Source organism: Amblyomma maculatum, chromosome 11 (genome assembly GCF_055883805.1).
Source record: "Amblyomma maculatum isolate TAMU_Amacu chromosome 11, ASM5588380v1, whole genome shotgun sequence".
Lineage (NCBI taxonomy): Eukaryota > Metazoa > Arthropoda > Arachnida > Ixodida > Ixodidae > Amblyomma > Amblyomma maculatum.
Genome location: NC_139354.1, coordinates 56,356,240 through 56,380,577, shown reverse-complemented (window position 1 = coordinate 56,380,577; position 24,338 = coordinate 56,356,240).

The following is a 24,338-nucleotide window of genomic DNA, read 5'->3' as shown; positions in this document are numbered from 1 at the left end:
ACTCCCATATACACCCTCTCCACTGCTATGCTACTCGTGTTCGCAGCCATGATGGTACTTCAAGCATAGCAGCCTGCAATTTACACGCGACCTTTGGACCAACTACCAAGGGACATTTGGCGCGCTGCCATCCTGGCAACGTTGGCAAAACGGGGACCATGCATGGTGGCCGCGTGCATCGCAGATCGCTGTATGTGCAGTGCTTTGTGGTGCGGTGCGGTGAATGAAACGGTCCTGTGGCGCAATAACATATTGCCAATTGAACAGGTCCTAATTCGCTTCACAAGATCGGACAATGTTGGGATTTAGAAGATTGATTTAAATGGCGGCGAGCCTTTACGAGTGATACAGCCGGTAAAGAAACGCAGGTGGGGAGATATGCCGAATTTAGGTGAAAAAAAAAAAAAACTGTGCTCATATAAGAAACGGAATGCCTCATCCCATTTGGCATCTTGTTTTGTACACAATGCTGGCATTGCGCTGAAACACGGTGCCAGAGATAGCGGTAGATCGGGTGGCGCGCGCGCTGCGTGCTGGCTGGATCTACTGGGCAAAATAACTGATGGCAACTCGTGTGTAAGTGAACCGTTGTGTTGGTTGCGTTATTTAGCTTTCCAGCGAAGGTGAGCTAACTCTCGCACGGCCCACCGACTCTCTGACACTATAGTTGGGTTCTCTGAAGGTTTCAAGTGTCCGCTTGGACGGCGAGAACGGGTGGCTAAAGTGCCCGAGAGTCCGAGAGTCGAGTTTCTTGCTTCTGAGCGACGGACGTGCGCACAAGAAATGCTCTCAGCCATATTGCGCACAGGAAACGAGATAGAGAAAGAAAGCGAGATAAATTTTTTTTATTGTATAAGGAAGACGGTGAGCCGGCGCAGATGGTGAATGCCGGCATCTTTTTTGTCCGCATCCCTAGTCCGGGATGCCACAGGATCCCGCCGGCTTTTGAGTCCGGCGTGTGAGCGCAGCTTGCACTTTCATCCTCAAGGACCCTAGGAGGAATGTTTTTCAAGCCTCTATATGGGGGGTGGGGAGGAAAGTGCGGATCATATCTTGCAGCCTTGGCGGGACACCAGTAGGTGTTCGTCTGCAACTTTCGCGGAATGCGTTCATATGCATTCGACCGCCCCTTTGGCGAGGTAGGGGGAGAGGGGAGAGAAACTGGAGACGCCTGCATTTGTTGTGCTCGACGATTTGTTGAAACCGCACAAGCGGTTGGCTAGGTTCGTTGGTTGGGGAAGACGCGGAGATAAGCGTACGAAGGGTAATCGCTGGAGGAGCCGCATTCACAACTTCATTACCTAGAGGTCCCCGGCAGGATGGCTCTCACACGATGCGTCTATGTGAGGGTTCGGCGTATCTGACGGCGTTGTAGAGTATGTTATAGACTAAAAGACATACCTAACCCTTGACATAGCGCCTCGAAATGAAAACTAATTCTGAAATCACATCCTTGGTTTGGGTGTCTGTGAACGCGAGAGAAATAGCGAATGCTTAAGCCGGTGGGTACTTTAGGCGCGAAAGGGGAGCCCATATTTTTCCTCCTATTTAATTTTAATGCAGAAACCTCTTCCAGTCCAGGTCACATTTCTAATGAGTTCCTGAGGTGGTACGCGAAATTTGTCTCCAAATATTAATTTATTTAATTTAATGCATCTCTGAAGCAACATTCATTACAAAATGATTGGCTGCAAGCTAGTACAGAATGAGAACACAATTCTTGAAGCTAGCACATTCCTGGCGATTTCAGGCCAATTTCTATAACTTGCGCTTCTTGCAAGATACACGAACACGTCGTGGCCGACTGTTTATTTAAATACCTTTAAATAGTTTATACAAGGACACAATGAAGCTAAATCCCAATCAACATGGTTTCAGGCGGAAGCTGTCCGCTGTTGCACATACAAAACTAATGGAAACAATGCATGATTTTTCAAAAACAATGGCCACAGAAATCAAGTGGATGCAATTTCCTTACGCATGTCTAAACCGTTTACGATGAGCCTCATGATGAACTTCTTAACAGACTGATTGATATTGGCATAAAAATAAATATTGTACACCGGATAAAAGCTTGCCTCTGTAATAAAACCCAATTTTCAGAGATAGGCATCCGAAATCTGACATCGTCATTGTACCTGCCGGGGTCCCTCGGGGGTCTGCGATGGGAGTCATATTATTTTTATGCGTGGTCAATAACACTGAAGTCACGTATCCTCCACATATTACGGTCCGGTAATTTGTGGATGGTCGCTTAACTTATTCAATTCATCCCGGCCTCGGCGGCCGCTTTTTGATGGTGGCGGAAAGCAAGGCGTCCGTGTGCTGTGCGATGTCAGTGCACGTTAAAGAACCCCAGGTGGTCGAAATTTCCGGAGTCCTACACTACGGCGTCTCTCATAGCCTAGTCGCTTCGGGACGTTAAACCCCAGAAACCAACAAACAAACCAAATCTAAGAAACCAGCTAGCATTAAATTTGGCGCTGTCCTCTATTAGGTATTGGCGCACAACTTCCCAAATGTAAATTAATTATACAATAACGTCCTATATTATTCTGACAAACAAAATTAAAAACGTTTTTCGTTTCGTTATGAAACGGACGGGCGACACAGTACATGCTTAAGGCCCTCTAAATATTTAGGCGTCACTATATCCTCTAACCTAAGCTGGAATTCACACACTGATAACATGTTCAAAAGGCAAAAATAGGTCGCGGATTAATAAACGAAAACTGAAGCTTGCTTCGACAAGAGCAAAACGAACTGCTATCTCGGGCTGGTACCTCCGATACTGGAATAAGCGAGCATCATATGGAATTTCTATCAGTCAAAACAATTTGATAAGATTGAAACAGTTCTATGAAGGGCGGCCAGGTTCATTGTGTTAAAATATAGATTCTGTGACTGCTACGCTACTTGAAATACAACTTCGTTCACTATCTATAGGAAGACAGATCGCCAGGCTAAAATTTATTTGTCAGTTGCGCAATAACCACATTATTAACTGATTTGTAATTTGCTTGTATAGTCACATATCCGATTAGATATCCCTGTCACTTTTGATTTTCGTATTGTTCCGTTATATTAATTTTGTGTCTTGTAAGCCGAATTATGAAGTGAATATCTGTCAGCTAGTGTACCTAATTTCTGTATCCGCTGGGTAGGACAGTTTTATAATATTGCTTTTTCAAGAAGTGTATACGATTCTGCTCTAGGGGGGAGGGGGGGGTGTTTGTTCTTTAATTACATGCATTTGTATTCACCCTGTAACGGCCTTGTAGCTGACAGTATCAATAAATAAATGAAAACTAAAAAAACCATGCGAGTACTAGGATGACGCTATACGTGTGTAACACTTCTCGCTAGAAATCCTGAACCAACTAGCCCAGTTTCTACTTTATTGCTTTACTTAGGTTATAATTGTGACACAATACGCAGAGTACTAACCTACGATTCCTTTCTAGCTTGTGTGAAATGACAAGCTGTTACTGATACATGTTTTTAATTTTTATTGCCAGAATCTGTGTGGGGGCCGAGACCAAGCCTCCTCTTGCTTGTACGAGGAATCAATAAACCAATTTGAATTCCAATATTGTGCAACAGTAGCAAACATTCAGAAAACTGTCTGTTGCTATTGATACTGTGCCCTTTTTTAATCTACAAACGTTTTTTTACGCGAGCTTGCCATAAGGCATATTATATAAACTCATGTAAATGGTTTTTCGTGAGGAACCGGAGCAGGCTCCCGCTCTTAGCGTTGTCGGTGAGCCATTTAGAAAAGTCCTCTTCCCTTATTGTTGTTAGTCCCACTTCGCGCAGAACCTGTGTCCTTGATGCCCTTGTCTCTGCACAAGTCCATAGCAGGTGGCGAACATCCACCTCTGCAGCTGGTGTGGAACAGTTCGGGCATGTCGTTGGTCCGATGTCTGGTTGCGATTCCCATCGGCAATTTACCGACGGGGTAAGGGCCGCACCAGCTCTTATCCTTCTAAGGGAAACCTCCTCCAATATTGTTAAGTTACGAGGGAGTGGGAATGTACACGGGGGAATGATGGCACGTGTACTTTTCCTTAAAGAGGACGCTAAGATGGGAACAGCGGAGCGGGCATCGAAAGGGAGCCTGTTGGGGGGCGCATTAGTGTTTGGAACTTCGTGTGTGAGGTGGCCAACTTTTCTCTGCTCAGCGTTCTCAACATTTTCTTGTGTCCAATGTATCTGGATGCTTATCTTTGTTTTTTTTTTTTTTATTGAGTGCGTGGATTTCCTGGGTAACACATAGCGTCTTCGTCACTTTCTTCAGTTGTTTTATGGCGGCTAAAGAGTCTGTATAGATGTGGGCTTCTGTTATCGAATCTATTTTATTTATGGCCTCCATAGCATCGCGGATTGCATAGAGTTCCATCACAAGCGGGTCCGGGTATTCTGAAACATATTCTTTATGTACTTCTAGTTCGCTGTGGGTTGGACTAGTAGCTGCTGTTCTACCGCCATTTTCTATAATTGATGCGTCCGTATATGCAATACAGGTACCTAGAAGTGCATCAACCAGAGGTCGAGATGTCAGCTTTTCTTTGCGACGAAGCCGAGTGGTCTTGTTTGTCGTAATAGTCGTGAATTCCCACGGAGGGGGGTCAGCCATTTGTGGTGTTCGAACTGCCACCTCGTTGTACAAGGATGCTATGGGCATAACGTACTTTCGCTTCATATCCCTTGTTGCCTCTCGTTGTTCAATTAATTCTGTCAACGTATTTATCTGTGCAAACTCTTGGAAAATAGGGATAGGGGTAAGTTTTGGTAAGGCCGTGATAGTGCGCATTGCGTTTCTATTTATTGTTTCCAATTTCGCCCATTGCCGCCTCGTGAGTCTTTGGAATTGGGCCTGATATAGTATCCTGGCTGTGGAATTGGGCCGGTATAGTATCCTCGGCTGTAACACTGATTGTACAAGACGTCTTGCCATGTCCGCTCGAGCTCCTCCTCCCCTAGACGAAATGCGTTGCATCAAGTTTAAGGAAGTCGCAGCTACTTTTTTCACCTTTTGATGCCATTGTGTTCCTTTGCCGGATTTCTGAATTTCTAGGCCAAGAACCCTCAACTCGTCCACCTCTTCCAATGCCTGATTTCCAATCTTTAGGGTGACTCTTTGCATTGCCAATTGTTTTCTTCCAGTCTTGTTGGCAACATGAATGTAACTGGACTTTTCAGGTGATAATTCCAGACCTGCATATTGCACGTACTCATCTATGGTATTTAAAGCCGCTTGCAGATACCGATTCTGTCTCTCAAGTTGTTTATGAACAGACCAAATCGTGACATCATCTGCGTATATCATGAACCGCACTTCTGGTATTTTAGCTAATTTCCACGCCAATGGGATCAGTGCGATATTAAATAATAAAGGTGATAACACTGACCCTTGTGGCACGCCTCTGTTCGAGGTGTAATTGCCCATTTGTTTTCCGTTTATCCGGATAGAAAACGTCCTGTCCTTAAGCAGATTATGTACAGCTTTTATGACCTGCAAGGGAATGCCCATAGATTCCATGTTGCTAAGAATCTTGGCATGTAACACGTTGTCCTATGTCTTCGCCATGTCGGTAGCCACTACAGTGCGCACTAGGTGGCTATAAGGCGACACGTGTATGACCTCTTCAGCGAGCACAGCCAGTCCATTTTCTTTCCCAAGGTTTGTTCGGAACCCAATTATCTTCAAACGTTTTTGCATTACCTTTCAAAGCCAACGAAGGCTGACTGAAAAGTTTTAACTTGCATAATTCTATTCCGGAAGTCACCTCGTAGCATCTTAATCACCGATAATGCACGGCTTGGAAATAATCAGTATGGTATTAATTTTCGATAAATGTCTAAAATATTAATTTTATCCTATCATTGTGTCGTTTACAATTTAGAACCGAACATTTCCAGCACTCATATCATATTGTTTTAAATATCGACAAAAAAAACTCACAGGTCTCGATCCCTTAGTTTGTCTATTAATAAACAATTTAACAAGAAAGGCTGAAATAATGTTCTCGCACTATTTAGAAGTCGAAAGTCGCTGACACTAGTTCGTGGTGGGACACACCATTCATGATATTGAAGTGTGCAGAAGTAATAGGAGGCGGCACAAACAGTAAATCTAAAATGCGACAAAAAGCATGCGCGATTTGTGTTGTCACCTCAACAACATTTATTAGGTCGCAATAAAATGCTGTATTTATATTCAGGTTAGAGTGTTTTCATTGCCACCAGGAGGTGTCGTGTTTGACCGGTCAGTGTGAGGCACGTTAAAGTCACCACAATCAAATTCCTATCAGCGTACCAAAACGATGTGCATCATCATGCTACTGCTGAAGGAATCAAATATCGGCATCGGAAAGAATGAAACATCGGCAATCAAAACAGTATGTCAACAAACGTCCACCTTAGAGAGGGCACTTTCAAGCGAACGAAGGGCGTACAGTTGCGGCAGCCTTATGGAGCATTTAGTGTAATACCCACTGTTCCTCCGTGAGAGTGCCGGTCACACATCATTTTGTACAAGGACAGTGTAATATCTTCATCGTATATATCGCCATATAGCCACGGTTTTGACAATAACATAGAATGAGAGATATGACGAAAAATATAAACTAAATGTGAGCGGTTTTGAAGCTTACAGTTGTAGCATTTAAGGATACATAACGCATGGAATTCGTTTTTATAGATTGTAACTTTAAGGTCATTATCATGGACTACGTTTCTCTACTGTGTGACGGTGTCATGTGATCGGCCTATTGTTGATAACAAAGATTGTTAAGTACGACGTTCACTTGTTTTGTTATCTCATACGTAACACTGGTATCAATACAGAGCCAAGTACATCTGATGCAGGCGTTTCCCGTGATGCTATCAACAACTTACCATAGAGGCTTTCAGATTTTTGGATGTCGCGTTATGCATATGATTCACGCACGGACATGTTTTTGTTTTCTTTTTTACTTTCTGAAAAGTAGTACTTTGCAAGAAAAATTTTTTGCTTGTTCGGCGCAGAAGGAAAGCCGAAACTAATCTCTTGTGGAGACAGATTTCAAGCATAAACAGGCTTTTCGCGCGCGAAAATTGTTTACGCAATGTCAACAAAGCACAGATCACTTCCGACATAAAAAAATGTTTTGGTGCTAGTAATGAATAGCTGTCTTCGGCAGGTAGTGAGGAACTCGACAGGTTCCGCAAGTTGAGAAAGTAGGAGCCGATGATCCAACGACGTTCAACGAGGATGTATATTTACATGAGAAACGAAATAGTTTACATTGGCAAACTGTAAGTTACAGTAACAAGAGCCACACAGACAACTGCAACTTAAAGCAAAATAGACTCTCACACAGAGAAGTCACTCTACAAGCCCTTACTTCTCTACCGAGCATTTCGGTTAAAGCCTAGGGACTGTAAATACGTGCTAAGCACGGAGCCTCAATCTTGACTGTCGAACATGGTCCGAGGACCGCTTTTTGATACCAGACATCAACAAAGACCCAAGGGAGGTCACCTTAGGTGATCCGCCCCGAAAATAAAGCAGCCAATCAAATTATTTAAAAACATGCCACCACCCCAGTGGGTTGGGAATAATCTCGGACCCAGGTCCTTAATTACTTCAAATAAAAATACAACATTCAAAACACACACTCTCTCCACTCGCTGGTCCCCAAACCCTCTCACACGGTGCCTGTCTTTGCCCTCCTCTCCTCAGGGTGTTTGCGACGCGACCTTGCAGCTTCCGCCTTTGTGAAAGAAACGCCGCGGGGGATCTGTCTGGAGACTAGGCCATCCAGCCGTCCCGTTCAAGGAAAAAGGGCGGGGGGGGGGGGGGGGCGGCGCTGTCCCAGAGCAGTGTACAGTCGCCGTTCCTCGGACCCAATGTCTCGCGACACAGCGGGAGGCCGCTGGGCTGATTGCCTACTTGGGAGGGCCGAGGGTCGCGCCTATTGTCGCCTTCTGCAGGACATTTAGTGAGCGCCTGTGGCAGTGTAAAAAGCTTCATTAACGGTGTCTCCCTGTACCCATGCTTGGAGCCACGGCGGGACGTCGCTGGACGAGCCGGCCGTAAAGTGGTTCGCAGAAGCGTGCTGCTGTTGTTCAAGGCTGATAGTTGGATGCATCTGCCGTTCGCTTCTTGGCGACGCCTCGGGCGAAGGGAACGAAACAAACTAAGCCTCCCGCGCGTCCTGCAAGGCGCATTCAGCATCCAAGAAGGGCATCCAAGACGAGGGGAGAAAAGGAGAACAAAAAACAACAGCGCTCGCTCCTTGGCCTCGGCTTGTGGGGGGTTCGACCGCCAGCTCGACTCCACGTGCGAGTCGCTTTTCACTGCGGCCTTACAATGCTTCAATACTAAATTTTCATTTATGTTCAATTTTAATGCATATTCAAGCATCCTTCGCCGCTCCATTTTCTTCCTACGCTAGTGTCACATAATATGAGAGAATTTAATTGTGGCTTCTGCAGAGCGGAGCATTGCTATTTTTATCAAAGCTGAGCGTCTGTTTGTTTATGTTTACAATGCCGGAGCCGCGCTCATTGTGTTCCTTTTCTTCATTGCTTTGAATAAATTGTGCCACAAAAGCTTTAAAAAGACTGCAAATATTTTCCAGGAAGCTACGTCGCTTTAAGGATCTGAATATTGCCGACAGAGATGGACAGACATGATACTGCTGTATAGAAAAGTCTTTTATAGAAGAATATAGCGAAAAAACAAAGAACAATATTGCGAACTCAGACCAAATTTCTTCGTGTCTGTGTGAACGCTCTCTTATATTGTTTTTTATATTGATATGATATTGACGTTTGGGACACCAGAATTAGAGGCTAAGGTTATCGCTTTCTCACTCTGTGCGGCTTACCTTTGTCGTTAAACGAACGCGCATCACCTTTGATAATCTCAACTGACCAAGAAATGCTTGAAACAATATGTGATAAGAAATTTGTTGACTAACTTTCTGAATATTTGTTTCGCACGGAAGGTGATCATGGTTACTCAACAATTTTTTTTTATTTTTTTATTTTTAATTTGTTACTGTTATGCTATTGTTAGGTGTTCATGTTTCCATGTTATATATTTTCTAAACGATATGAAAGAGCGCTGAACAAGGGTACAAGAGAGGAAGCCCTTGTTCGCAGGTCGATCCAACGTTTCGACAAGTGGACTGGTCGGTAAGGGAACCTGGAATATTTCCCGAAAAAGTATTCGGGAAAACAATTCCATACAGCGTTAATTGTACAGTTTATTCACAGCATATGTACATTCTATTCCCCTCCGCAATTGCATAAGCTGCACGTGTTTCTCCAAACACGTTTCCTTCTGGTCACTTCCTACTTGAGTTGGCCCTCGAACATTCCTTTTTTTTAGCGTGCTAGGTGTGGTTCACTGTGCGGTTATTATTCTATTTATTTGTTCTTCTCCCCGCCTTTTCGGAAAGTTTTTAGGAATTGTTTCCCTAAAGATATATTTGTTATCAGGCCCCTTTGGAATGCCTATCTCCCCTTTATGAAAGGGGTTCTGCACCGAACCTGCTTTAGATAGTGACTAATCATCCACCCCGCATTATAGTTTTTCGTGGTACTGCCGCTTTTATTTCCTTTTAGGCCACAGGATTACCTCTTCTAGGCTATGAAATATATAGTGAAGAAACTTTTTTTTTTACTCCTTGACCTACTCTCTTCTCACCGACCATTCCCATCTCCAGATTTACTTATTCGGAAGCAAAAGCGTATTTAAACCCCTGCCAGTGATGATCGCTTCGCGCAGACGAAGACACGTCCACTTGCCGAAAATTAGCTAGACCTGCGAACTGAGGCTTCCCCCCTCCCCTTTTCACCCTCTACCCTTGCTCAGTGCTCTTTCATACGTTCTGTATCACTGACACACACGGACGTATTCTACCCGGGCTCTTGTCGCACATTTCTATTTGTGACAGTATTTTAAGTTATAGCTCACGAACCGGTCTTCAGAAACTAAACTACATTTTATTCTAGGATTGTTGTATATATTGCTGAGAGGTCCGCCCTTCATTTGGTGCTTCAGATCTTCACATTTTTTTCAGCTCTCTTATGCGACAATCACCAAGATCAACTGACTGACTTTGCTAAGATCAGTTCCCTCTGTGTCGTACTTCTTGCTACAGAACCACCGAATTGGTCAGATACGGTAATTATTGTCATACTTGTGCTCTGTTTATAAAAAGAACGCAAAAGAATAAAACCATACCTAAAGTACCAAATACAGTATAAACCTCAGGCACTCACCAAAAAATATAGAAAGAATGGCAGAACTGCAAGTTTTATCGCGTAAGCAAACGTTCTAAGCTGAACACCGAACTGCTCAGACATCAGGATCTGTTTAAAGCAATATTTTCGACCTTGGTAATAAACCAAAGAAGGTCTGCCAAGCTATCCTAAGGACACCTCATAATTTCAAAACTTTCAGATGGAAATAATCAATACATAACGACGTCTTTCATGAAAGTCTATTCACTGACTTAGAATAATTAGTTGGTGTTAACGGATACATTAGTTGTGATCAGCTATTTTTCTAGTATAGAACTAGTGTTGCTATGGTGATAAAAGAATAGAATGGTCATTGTTCTTGAAGCATGGTACCCATTACAGTTAAGAAAAGTTGGAAGATTCATAATTTTGAGTTAGAATTTGTCTATGGGTCCCAGATACTGCATGTGTATACTAAGGCAAAAATATACATACACAGTGTGGGATTTCATTATCCCATTGTTCGCATCATGTGGTGAACCATACTCTCCCTCTCTTTTACGGGGAGCCCTCAACTTCCCCTGCTGCCATCCTCACCCCGGAGCTGTGCCGTAGAAGTTGGGGGTGAGAGAACTGGCGTAGCATGCTGGGTGGCCCCTCCATCCCCCTCCCATCTCATCTTGGCGGACAGCATCTGCACCCAGGGAGACGACGTCTCGACATCGGAACGCGCGGATGCTGATATGACCGAGGGTGTGAATTGGGCACTCCCAATAAACAACTTGGCTCGCTGGCTGTGCCTCGGTGTTTCGTTTTTCCCTGCCACTAATCTGGTCAGAGCTAGCGGAGCTGAGAACAGAGCCTGAGCTCCGTGAGAACCCGCGCAACAGAAACGACATTTCTTGCACAAAAACGGATGTCTGCATAAAATTTCGTTTGAAGACGTTTAACACAGGGCTAGAATGCAATGAAGCTGATGTTTATAGGTATTCGAACATATGATGTAGGAAATTGCAATAACCTCAGCTTGCGCTCTGGTATGCGTAGAAAACGCATCTTCCCACATGCTTATGCACTTTTTTGAGGGAGCGAGCGGGTGACGAGACATGTGTGATGATTTCACACGGTGCATTCTTTGGCTCATTACGAAGGAACTACATAAGTCAGAATAGAACAATCATTTATTCCAGTTTCAGTGCAATAATTACGGTTCAAACATCACTGCATACATAAGCTTAACCTACTTGATCCCGGAGAAGTTATTTTGCGATACCAAAGCAGTAATCTTTATCACAGACCTGGAGGTGTGAATTCCTGTATGCGATTTGGCAAATTGTAATTGCTGCCCAACTGACGCAGAGGACGCCATATGAATAAGGGCGGCTTCTTTCTTACGTGGGCGGAAAACATTAATATTTTAGCTAATGGTGACACCTCAGTACTTTCATGCATGGTCCAATGGATAGTCACAACATATTTAGCGACATTTTTTGCTACTTGCAAAGGCAGCCGCCTGAATTGGCCGAATGAACCAGGGCGTAGGACTGCACTACATTGTCATTTGCAAAGAAAAAAAAAACATAAGTCTCACGAGTTAAGGACACCTTATCACAGTGTGATTATATTCCCACCTAAACTTACGCGTCCTGTTTGTCGTGGAATCTGAGTAAAGGTTAAAGAACCTCGAATGGCCTCTATAACCCAGAAGCTTCAACTGCAGCGTCCTTGATTGCCTCATAAAAATTTCAGCATGTGCCAACTCTCAAATATTAATATACACTATCTTCTTCACAACGGATGACTGTGTCGGAGTTATGAAAATATCACATTTCAACATTGGCACATTTGGGGAAAGCCGCTGTCAGTGCGGCTGCTCACCCCGAAAAAAGGAATGTTCTCACTCACATATGTTTATCTACTTGTTTTAACCCTCAGCTGCTTTTAAGGATTGTACAGGAGTAAAAATACTAAGAAAATTGCAGGAACCACAATAAATCGGAATAAATGTGTGCCTTATGGATGTATCGCGGGCTATTACCAGGAAGCTCTGTGAATTAACACGAGAGTATACTTGTGAGGTTTATTTTATTTTCTTCCAGTGTTTTCAAAAAGAAAACATTAATCTATGGTTTATTTGCTTAAAACATGGCCAGGAAATCGTACCTCGGCGCATGGTCACGAATTCAAATCGTGGTCGTAGTCATAGCCTTCTAGTCTATCAAATTTATTAATATGTTGCGCCATTCACGCCGTGCATAACGTCACCTGTGTGAACAACACGGCGATCTTAGTGCGTCTTGGATCTGCCGCCTTTCTACCGCAATCGCTTTCACAAGAACGCCCCTTGAGCCTCCAGACACGCAGCTCATACTGCAAAAGTGCAAACCCTAGAGTTTGCACTGTGATATTTATGAGAATGTTTCAATACTTTTTCCCTTAATGCATGGTGTTATTTATCGGCTTGATAGTTCATGTAGAGCATACAAAAGGAAAATCTGAAACAGTCCTGGCGCAAATGATGATAGCAAAAAATATCTTTTGCAAATGTCGTTTATATTTCAACACGCTCGTTTTAAAAAAGACTACCACATATTCAACAATGAATTAGTTAACAAGGAAGAGTTTGCCGAGTGTATCTAGGTAACAGAAAATGATGGCGAGCTTACGAAAACAAATAGCCAGCTATAATGGACACAATAAATATATTGCAGATAAGGACTTAAAATCATTTATCGAGCTGCGTAGAAAAAACGAACTGACTCCTTTGAAAGTAGCGTAACCCTAGGAGTGTCAATTACAATAGGCGCTGTTGTAGTACAGTTTCGAATAATCATTTCAGAAAACCGCACCTTTGTCAAAGTAGTGATATCGCCAAAGAAAGCTTTATGGTGGCACAGGCAATTCACAGGGCACAGGCAATTCATGGAAATATATATATTTATCAATTTGGGACTGGAAACACAGCACTGTAGCTATACCGACACTTTGAATAGTAAATATATGTTCAACATCAGTTCTTAGTTCAGCCAAGTATTGCCTCAGGTAGAGTTCGGGCCGAATTCCAATACAGGTACAACATTTGTGCATTTTCTTTCCGATTTTAAGCCGATATTGATCCAAAGCTGTGGAGCTGCTTGAGTTGCGACAGTTATATGCGTCAAAGGTAGGCTGCAGCCACACTGCATTTCAGCAAATAGTAATAAAATCGACGACTAATATTCAGCGCCACAAAAAACGAACTATAACTTCCACTGCTACTTAGGCCTGCTACTTCGCCCTACCAAGCATCACTCTTTATAATAACAGATAATTACGGCTACTAATTATATTGATTACTTATCAACAACAAATAATGTCCAAACGCAAATTATTGCACAAACTAATAACGGGACCCTAGAATTGTTTCATGGTCAGAACTCCAATATTATAGTGTAAATCACACTGCCGATTCCACTCCAGAGTAAAACTGGAACGTTCAGCATTGTCCTCAAAATGTTTCCTGTCGCACTGTTTCAGAGGTAATAAATGAACGGAGTGTGTTAAATATTCTTCAGTGAGTAACAATCTGGAATCATCGTGTTTTCTGGCGCACTGACAACTGTGCAGGTGCAGAGGGGGACATGTGGCCGCAAGGAATGCAGAAACAAATGCAAAATTCATGGAGCAGAGCTATGCGAACTAGCTTTGGACAACGCTGATAAACCTGTGTTCAAGCAGTGGAAAAGTTCACTTTCTTCTTGGAGAACCTACTGTAAGTCATCCATGATTTTGAAATCGCTTGCAAATATAAGGTGAAAAAGCAGATGGCACTGTCATCACAAAAAAGAAACTTTCATTATATCTTTTTTCGACGGCCATCATGTGGGGTGTAACACTCTATTATGTTTATATGTTGCCCTCAAAATCGTATTTTCTAAAATGTCCCCCCATTTGAACTTCGATATCTCTTCATATGGTGTCAAACGACAGTTATAATGATGGCGCCAATTGGTGTAGCTGTTGCCTCGAAAGCGATTCGAAATATGACATGAAAACAGTCGGCGTGCACAGTGAATTTACCTCTCTGGGTACGATATGTCTTACACAATCGTTTTGTCTGAGCACGGCCTTATTGCAGGTCGAGTCATTGAAGAAAATATATTTCGGGGGCATGCGGTAAACACATGTCCTCTAAACAGCCGTCATAGGAAGCGCACTGATCGGGAAACACATGAATTTATTAAAATAATTCACTTGCAATGCTAAAAGGATAATCGTTACATGCATTTGTAGAGTTTCAATTCATGCATCGGTTCTATAGCATGTGAAATCGAAGTCACAAGAGAAAGCCATCCGCAAGTTTCTTTGCCGCCGGCCAACTTGTAGCAGTGTCATGAGGACTTCAGCAAGGTATAAGCCCCTCGAGATAACTCATTGGCTACGCCGCTCGACAACTGATTGGGTAGACTGGGCTACGAGCTCGGCCTGCTGGCTGCTTTCGATAGAGGCAAATATCAAGAACCCCAACCCTGTCTGCTGAGCGATACCAGTGCACGTTAAAGAACCTTAGTTGGTTGAACGCTTCGAAGCCTTCGATTAACGGTGTCTCTAGCTTGAGTCGAATGATTTGAACAAACGGAATGAGAAAGCTTTCAAAAATCGCGGGAGGTCTCTAAGATCCACGGCGTAGGAAGAAATAACACGATCTGCAGAGATAGTTGGTTGCGCTTCATTTTTATCAGCAGCGCTCTCACGTCTTGAAAGAACATGAAGAAGATAAGACAGATCTCCAGCTTTTTCCAGATTGTGTGCGATCTCCTTATACAAGTAGGAACAGAGATGCTGATATAATGAGTGTTCTTTTCTTGTACGAGTACACATGTACGCGGCGGTTCCGGCTTCAAGCAAAGCATTAGGGTCCTCAAAAAACAAACAGCAGTTTTGATAAGAATGCGAAAGTTTGCTCTACAGCGGGCGCTCTCATTTTACTTCTTGCTTCTTTAATATGCCGACGATGTTTATCAAACCTATAATCGCCTTTGCAGTGATACACGCAACATTATTTCGTTGAAATCTCGTATTTATCGTTTCGCAATCGCAACTTGACAATGTCAATGTAGGAATGTGCATCAGTTGGGAGGATTCAATACATGAGGCCGAACGCGTTCAAGACCTTTTTATATTAGACTTCTCCACCAGCCAAATTAACCAAATTACAGAAGACGTCTAGGATTAACCTTTTATCATCAAACAACTCAAGATGAATCACTGATGGAAGGTTCTTCCCGAAGATCCAAGAACTAAGTGCCTCGATGAACTTTTCCATGTCACTGGGTTCACAGATAAGCCTTAGCGCCAAAACATTGCGGCGATTCATAGAGTTAATATACAACCAAGGCTAGAGCGAAAGCGTGCGCGGCACTCCTATATAAACCCTCTCCATTCCTTTTCCACTCATGTTCGTAGCCATGATGGTATTCGCACATGTTAGCCAGTACTTTTCACATGACGTTTCGACCATATCTAATCCAAATTACGACATACCACCCTGGTAACGTTGTCAAAACGGGGACCATGGTGGCCGCGTGCATCGCTCATTGCAGTATGTGCGGGGCGGTGCGGTGGGTGCAATGGTTCTGCGGAACAATTAAATTTTACTGGTTGAGCATCTGCTAATTTGACAAAGTTAGGTGATTTTATGAGTTATAAGGTTGATCGAGATAGTGGCCATCCCTGTAGAAATCTTTGTAGAAATACAGCCGGTAAAGAAACGCAGGTCGGACGATATACCCACTTGAAGTACAAAAAGCAGTTTTCGCACACAAGGCCAAATGCCAGATCCTATTCGGCATCTTGTTTAGCACACGATGCTGGCATTTTGCTGACACACGGTGCCTGAGATAGCGCTAGATCGCGGGGCGCGTATCCACCTGCAGCGCGCGGCGCACTTGCTGCACCTACTCGGCAAAATAAAGCTAAGGGATGGGAAGTCATTTGAAAGTAGAAGGTTTTATTTGTTGTGTTATTTAGCTTTACAGCGGAGGCTAGACGGCTCTCGCACGACCCCTGACTCTATCTGGCACGAGAGGTGAGAAGTTTCCTCTTGAAAGCTGGGAACAGGCCGCTTGAGTTTTGACGACTACGAGCATTGAGTTTCTCGAGCGCGACTTACCGACACTCCCACAATAAATGAGATCAACTATTGTGCGCACGAGAAGCGAGAATGGGAGAGAGAACATTCACTGTACAAGGACGAGGACGAGTCGACGTCGGTGATGAATGCCGGGCCCGGCGTGCAAGAGCGGCTTGTACCTCCTCCTCAAGGAGGGCAGTCTCCCAGGCCTCATTTAAGCGAGGGGGGAGTGCGTATCGTAGCAAACAGCTTTGGGAGAACACCAGTAGGTGTTCGTCTGCCTTGACAGGCCTTTGCCGGCGGACGGGGCGAGAAACTGGTGATGATTGTATTTGTAGTACTTGACGATTTCTCGAAACCGCGCAAATGTTCTTCTAAGCTCGTCGGTTGGGGAGGACGCGAAGGTAGTTGCCCGGAGGGTAAGCGCTCAGGCTTCTGAATTCGCAGCTTTGTTACCTGGAAGATTTGGTAGGCCGGCGCCCACATGATCACTCTAGGAGAAGGTTCGGCGTATTAGACGGTGTTGTAGACTATGTTATAGGCTTAAGGACCTACCTCGCCGTTGGCATAACCCTTGCAACTGAAACACGATTCTGAAATCACCACCTTGCATTGGAGGTCTGCTACCGCGAGAGCGATGGCGAATTCTTCAGCCCGTTGGGCACTGTCGGCGGGAATGAGAGCCCATATTTTTCCTCCTCCTCAATTTACATGCAAAAACGTCTTCCGGTCCTGATTCTATTCTTAATGATTTCCTGAGGTGGTACGCGGAATACGTTGCTAAGTTTTTAATTATTTTATCTAATGCATCTCTAAAGCAACATTCATTAACAAATGTATGGGTGCAGGCCAGTACACAAATCTTGAATTAAGCCCATTCCTGGCATTTACAGATCAATTTCTATCACTAGCATTTGTTACAAGATACGTACGTCCAGGCCAACTGTTTATCCAAATACCTTGAGGGGACAAAAAGGGTAAATCCCAATCAACACGCTGTCATGCGAAAAGTGTCTACGTTTACACAACTTGTGGAAACCCTTCATGGTTTTTTCAATAGCTATAAACGGCAGGAAACAAATGGGCGCAAGTTCCTTAGATATGGCTTATGAATTTCACCGTGCTCCTCATGATTAATTTCTAAACAGACGCATTGACCTTGACATAAAAATACACATTGTACACTAGATAAAAGCTTACCTCACTTACAGAACTCAGTTTGTAGAGGTAGCCAGCGCGAAATCTGACCTCCTGGGTGTACTGGGGCGGACAAATGTAAATTGAGAACACTATTTCCTCCTAAATATTTTCACGCGTTCCATAACTGAAAATGGCTGTAATAGTATGTGCAAACCGGTATTATACGCTAGTTAACTTTCACTTGGACAAACATGGTTTTCTTTTTTCAGGTTTAGAAGGCGTGATTTTATTTGTAGTTTTTCTAAAGACAATATCAATTTTAGGCTCTAACAATAATACTGCAGTCTCCCTTTCTCCCCCCCCCCCCCATGTTACGTTCTAGGAAAAAAAATACAACTCACCAGCACGAACACAACGGAGGAAGGTACACGACACAGCGATGACAGCGCTCTGCTTTGTGTCTTTTTCCCACGTGTCTGTGCTGGTGAACAGCTTTATTCTAGAATGTCGTACCAACTCGCACATCAGTGTACCCATAATATTGTCCCGTGTGGTATTGCGGGTGGTTGTTGATTTACTACATCATTTCAAAACTAGATAATCAGCTGGCATTAAATTTCGCGCTCATCATTATTCATTGATGCACAACTTCCCAAATAAAAATTAATAGGACAAAAACTTCATATATTAGAGCGACAAACAAAACTAAATATATTTTACGTTTGCTTATAAAATAGATGCGCGACACATAACACTAGTAAACTATTTTATATGTTTAGGTGTTACTGTATCCTGTAACCTAAGTTGGAATTCACACATTGATAGTTCAGTTCAGTCGTTCAGTCGTGTCCGACTCTTCGTGAACCTATGGACCATGTCACGCCACATTTTCCGGTCTCTCACTATCTTCCTAACATCACATAACTTCATCTGCAGTGCCTCGAGGATGCCATCTAACCATTGCGAACGCTGCCTACCCCTTCTCCGGCGACCCTCTACCTTTCCCAACATCAAATCTTTCTCCAGCGACTCCTCTCTTCTCATCAGATTACCAAAGTAGCTGAGCTTTAACTTTAGAATTTGACCCTCCAATGAGCAGTCAGGGTTTATGGTCGACAATATCGACTGTATTGATCTTCTGGCAGTCCAAGGAACTCTCAAGAGTCTTCGCGAGCACCACAATTCAAACGCGTCAATTCTTCGGTGGTCAGCCTTTTTCACAGTCCAACTCTCGCATCCATACATCACAACTGGAAAGACCATAGCACGAGTTATACGGATCTTGGTTGGCAGACTAATGTCTCTGCTCTTTACTAGGCGATCAAGGCTAACCATTGCTCTCTTTCCCAGAAGCAGGCGTCTCCTAATTTCATGGCTGCAGTCTCCTTCCGAGGTAATCTTGGAGCCCAAGAACAGAAAATCTGTCACAGCTTCCACTTGTCCATCGATGCTCCAGGACTTGATAGGGCAAGACGCCATGATCTTTGTCTTTGTAATGTTCAGTTTAAGCCGAAACTGCTCACTCTCTTCTTGTACGCGCATCAGAAGTCTCTTGAGTTCCACTTCACTTTCTGCCATTAAAGTGGTATCATCCGCATATCTAAGGTTGTTGATACGTGTTCCAGCAATCTTCACTCCACCTGAAGACTCGTCCAGACCGGCCTTCCTCATGATGCACTCTGCATAGCACATTGATAACATATGTTAGAAAGCCAAAACGAATTTGTGGTTTATTAGACGCAAATTAAATCTTGCTTCGACAAAAGCAAAGCTAACTGCCTACCTCGCACTGGTACGTCCGACGCTGAAATACGCGAGCGGCATGTGGGATTCCTATCAGTCAGAACAAATTGATAAGATTGGAACAGTCCAAAGAAGATTTACCTCTTCCTTGAGTATCCAAACGAAGGAAAATTGTCAGACTAAAATTTCTTTATCTGTTGTTCAATTATCAGTTGAGCACCTATTAGCAACAGCGCTCCGGTCGTCCTGTGCAAAGCTCTCAAAGCTGTCAGATTACAGTCATGACAAACCTTATTAAATGTTTCAAATATTCATTTTTCTCTCGAACAGTACCAGAGTGGGATTCCCTGCGTCAGGTCTTTCTGCAAATAGCAATCTTGTCTTGTCCCATTTTAAAATTTTTTCTACAGTCACATACCCGTTAGATATCCCTGTCACTTTTTGTTTTTATAATGTTCTCTTCATTTTTATATCTTGTAAGCCGAATTATTTACTGAATATCTATCAGCTTTTGTTGTACATAAGTGCTGTTGTATATTTTTGTCATTTGTCATATTGCTTTTTTTAGAATTGTATAAGACTCTGGTCTTGGTGTTGTATCGTTTTTCACATGTATTTGTATTCACCCAGATACTGCCTTATGGCTGTTATTATCAATAAATAAATGCCAAAAATAAAGTCATGGGAGTACCATGATGGCACTGTACGAACGTAGCACTTCTCGCATTGCGTTAACCTCTGCACTGAGCAAATTCATACTTGTTCGATGCGTATTCCACCAGTACATTATATACTACGTTGACCTATTTTAAGTGAAAACACTGTTTGGAAGACGCGCATGACAGAAATTGCTGCTCACCACGAATGGCTTGGGAGCAGCCCGCATTTACGCTTGAATCAGGCGCCATCTTTAATCGAATCGCCTATAAAAAGCACAGTAAGAATACAGAAAGCTTAAAAATATAAATGAGTGGCAAGCTCAGTCTCCTTTCAGTCGGCGCATGGTGTTGGCGGCTTCTAGAGGAACGTCTCGAAATGCTAGTACATCCTGTCGAGATATCGTCCGAAGATGAGGGTTAAACCAAAATACTCCCGCTTTCCCAATTTAGGATGGCTCGAAGCAAAATGATTTGTTTTTCGTCAACGCCAGGTTATTGAAAAAAAAAAAGTTTCGCCAAACAGAAAAAAAGTGCTACCATATTTGAATCAGAAAAAAAAAACAGGCACGGAATTGTTTCTTACGAGCAGCTTTTCGGTTCAGCTGCAAAAAAAAAAGCACTTGGATCATCTATGTCTACAAACACTGCACACAGCTCTCCTGATGTCTGCAATGCTGCGTGTAAACACTACTGTCAGTGGCGCTACGTGAGTCTTGTCATCTTCTCAGTTCCATTTTGTTTCGCTCTATATCTACAAATTCTGAACAAACTAGCCCATGTTTCTACTTTATTGGTTTACTTCAGTCACAGTTGTCCCAATACGAAGAGTGCTATCCTGTGATTCCATTGTACAGATTACGGAACAGTAATAAACGTTCACAAAACCGCGCCAGTTGACTGTTTAAGTCTCCACATGTTTTGCATTACCTTTAAAACTAGTCGAGGATTGAAAAAGATATATTTAGCTGGCCTAATTATATTCTAGAGGTCACCTCATAATATATTTATCATCGATAACGGATGCCTTACACATTATCTGTGTAGTGCTATATTTAGATGAATGTGTAAAACATTAATGGGTATCCTAGCGTTGTGCCGTATTTTTTTTAACCATACGTTTCCAGCAGTCATATCGTATTGTTGTAAACATCGAGACAAAAAGCTCACAAGTCTCGAGAAGTGGTATGAAATACCTTCATCATGAGTTATGATACAATCTTTCACATGAAAAGCTAAAATAATGTTTTTGGCACTATTTGGAAATCTAAAGTCACTGACACGTGTTCTTTGTCGGACACACCATTCATAACATCGAAGTGCACACATGTAATAGCAGGGGGCACAAACAGTAATTCAAAAATGCATAAAATACAGGTGGGGTTTTTATGGGCGTCTCAACAGCTTATGTTAGGTCGTGAGAAAATTTTGGAGTTGGAGTTTATTTCGTTATTTCTACAAGAAAGGGGAAGCCAATAAAAAAGGGCACAAGCCTGACTGGGCCTTGGTGCCCAAAACAGACAACAGCACACACCTCTAGTGTATATAAAATATTGTTATGGGTTGTACTACGCTGGCATTCAGCAAGTGAAAAAAGAAGTGTCAGGGTGTAGTGACGAAGACGAGGCTCAGTGTTCAGTTGTGCGGCTAAGCGGTGCCCATCGATTGCAGAGTGCTGTGACCCATCGGTGCGGAAATTCCACTCGTAACATTTTTGGTGGAGGTCAAATCGTCGGTCCCCATACAACAGGCTGGATCTCCGCGGTGGACGCCATAGCGATACCGGCACCATGTCCACAGAACCCAACCTCTCTACGGCCGCTGCCCCAACAGTCGTCATGGCTCAACCCCGGGACCCGGGCACCTTCTGCGGGACCGACGATGTTGATGTGGAGTACTGGTTGGCACTTTACGAACGAGTAAGCAAACACAACCGCTTGGAGGCAACCCTCATGCTGGCACATATCATATTTTATTTGACCGGCACCGCGCGCGTCTGCTTCGAAACGCACGAAGACGATCTGATATCTTGCGACACATATGCAAACAGAAGCTTCACGACCTCTTTGGCAAACCCATTGGACGCCGCCTTGCTGCCAAGAAAGACCTGGCATCTCGCGCCCAAACAATGTCCGAGTCATATACAAGACGTCCTATCTCTGTGCCGAAAAGTCGACTCGGCCATGAGTGAGGAAGCTAAAATGGACCACATACTAAAGGGTACAGCCGACGACGCTTTTTACCTCCTCTTATGCAAGGACTGTTCAACTGTGGACTGTGCTCTTCAGGTGTGCCGGCGCTTCGAGCAGGCGAAAGAAAAACGCATAAGTCCCCGTTTTTATCGCCTGCCTAACACAGCTGCGACCTCGTCCTGTACTGACCTGCCTACTCTCCGTCAGCCTTCCAACCCGACTAACGTAACTCAAATCGTCCGCAGAGAAATAGAGGCCATAGCTCCCGCTGTTGCTTCATCTCTGATAACAGACAACACCCTTCCTATGGTTGCCTTCTTCAGGCTGTTGTTCGCCAGGTCGTTGCTAACATGGGCATCTCTACTGACCACGTCCAAGACACCATCAACTCCAACTCAGCCCTCCTGTGATCGCTGCTGCCTCTAACCTCAGCTTTATGCCTCGATGCCGCAACCGCAATCCTAATGACTGGCGTATCGCCGACGATCGCCCCATCTGCTTCAACTGCTCCCGTACTGGTCATATCTCCCGTCGCTGCCGCTACCGCTGGTCCATGCCGTCACGCCCATTCTACTTTGTCAATCGCAGTAGAATCTCTGCACCACGCCGTTCCTCGCCTCAACCTGACCCGTCCCGTGGAGATCCTGTTCCACCTCTTCATATCTCCAGCCGGTCGCCTTCCCCGCAAAACCGGCGTTCCCGCTCTCCTCTTCCTCGTCGTAATTCTTCACCGTCCTATGCCGGCCGCTTCTCGGAAAACTAGACGATGCCGCTCCCGGAGGTTATGCTGAATTCGCGACCCGGACTGAAAAACCTCTGTTGACCTTTGCTCCACATTCTAACCTTATCGAAGTCTTTGTGGATGGTGTTCCTGTCTCTGCCCTTATTGACACTGGTGCCCAACTCTCTGTCCTAAGTTGATCGTTTTGTCGTCGCCTGAAGAAAGTCCTGACGCCAGCAATTTCGCCCACCGTTCGTGTCGCCAATGGAAGCCCTGCTGCCGTGTTTGGTATGTGTACCGCCCGTCTAACCATTGCTGGTCGTCACACACCAGTCTTATTCACCGTTTTCCAGGAATGCCCCTTGACCTGATCCTTGGCCTTGACTTCTTGACCGCTCACTCAGCCCTTATTGACCGCTCAACCGGAATTACAGACGTCGTAACTTTTTCCGCTGACCGACTGTGAAGTTTCAGCCTTAACTACCGACCCCCCTTCTGCACCTTGCACAGCCCCTACCGCCCCTATGTCGTCTCCTTTACACCGTGACCAAGTTTCCATAACGATTGCGCCCGACCTGCAACCCGATTCTGTCGACACGCTCTACAAGCTGTTACTTTCATATACGACATTTTTGATTTCGGGCCCGACCTCTTGGCCAAACGTCTGTTGTAGCGCACCGCATCGACACCGGCGATGCTGCTCCTGTTCACAAGCGACTGTACCGTGTCTCTTGTTCTGAGCGCCAGGTGATTCAACGTGAAGTCGACAAGATGCTCGCCGACGACAACATTGGGCCTTCCAACAGTCCCTGGGCGTCACCGGTTGTTCTAGTCCGGAAAAAAGATGGGAGCTGCAGATTTTGCGTCCACTATCGCCACCTCAACAAGTTGACCAGAAAAGGCGTTTACCCTCTTCCGCGCATCGACGATGCATTTGATTGCTTACATGGAGCCAGCTACTTTTCCTCCATCGACCTTCGCTTTCACCATCATCATCATCATCATCATCAGCCTAACTATACCTACTGCAGGGCGAAAGCCTCTCCCATATTTCTCCACTTAGCCCGGTCCTGTGCTAGCTGCATCCACTTGACCCCTGCGAACTTCTTAATCTCATCCGCCCACCTAACTTTCTGCCGCCCCCTGCTACGCTTTCCTTCCCTTGGAATCCAATTTGTTACCCTCAGCGACCATCGGTTATCCTCTCTTCGCACTACATGTCCTGCCCATGTCCATTTCTTCTTCTTAATTTCTACTAGAATGTCGGTAACTTGAGTTATTTCTCTGACCCACTCTGCACGCTTTCTATCTCTTAATGTTACCCCTACCATTTTTCGTTCAATAGCCCTCTGGGTTGTCCTCACTTAAGTAGAACTCTCTTGGTTAGCCTCCACGTTTCAGCCCCATAGGTGAGTACAGGCAAGATGCAACTCCTGTATACTTTCCTCTTGAGAGATACCGGTAAGCTGCTAGTCATAATCTGCGAATGCTTGCCAAATGCGCTCCATCCCTATCTTATTCTTCTTGTTATT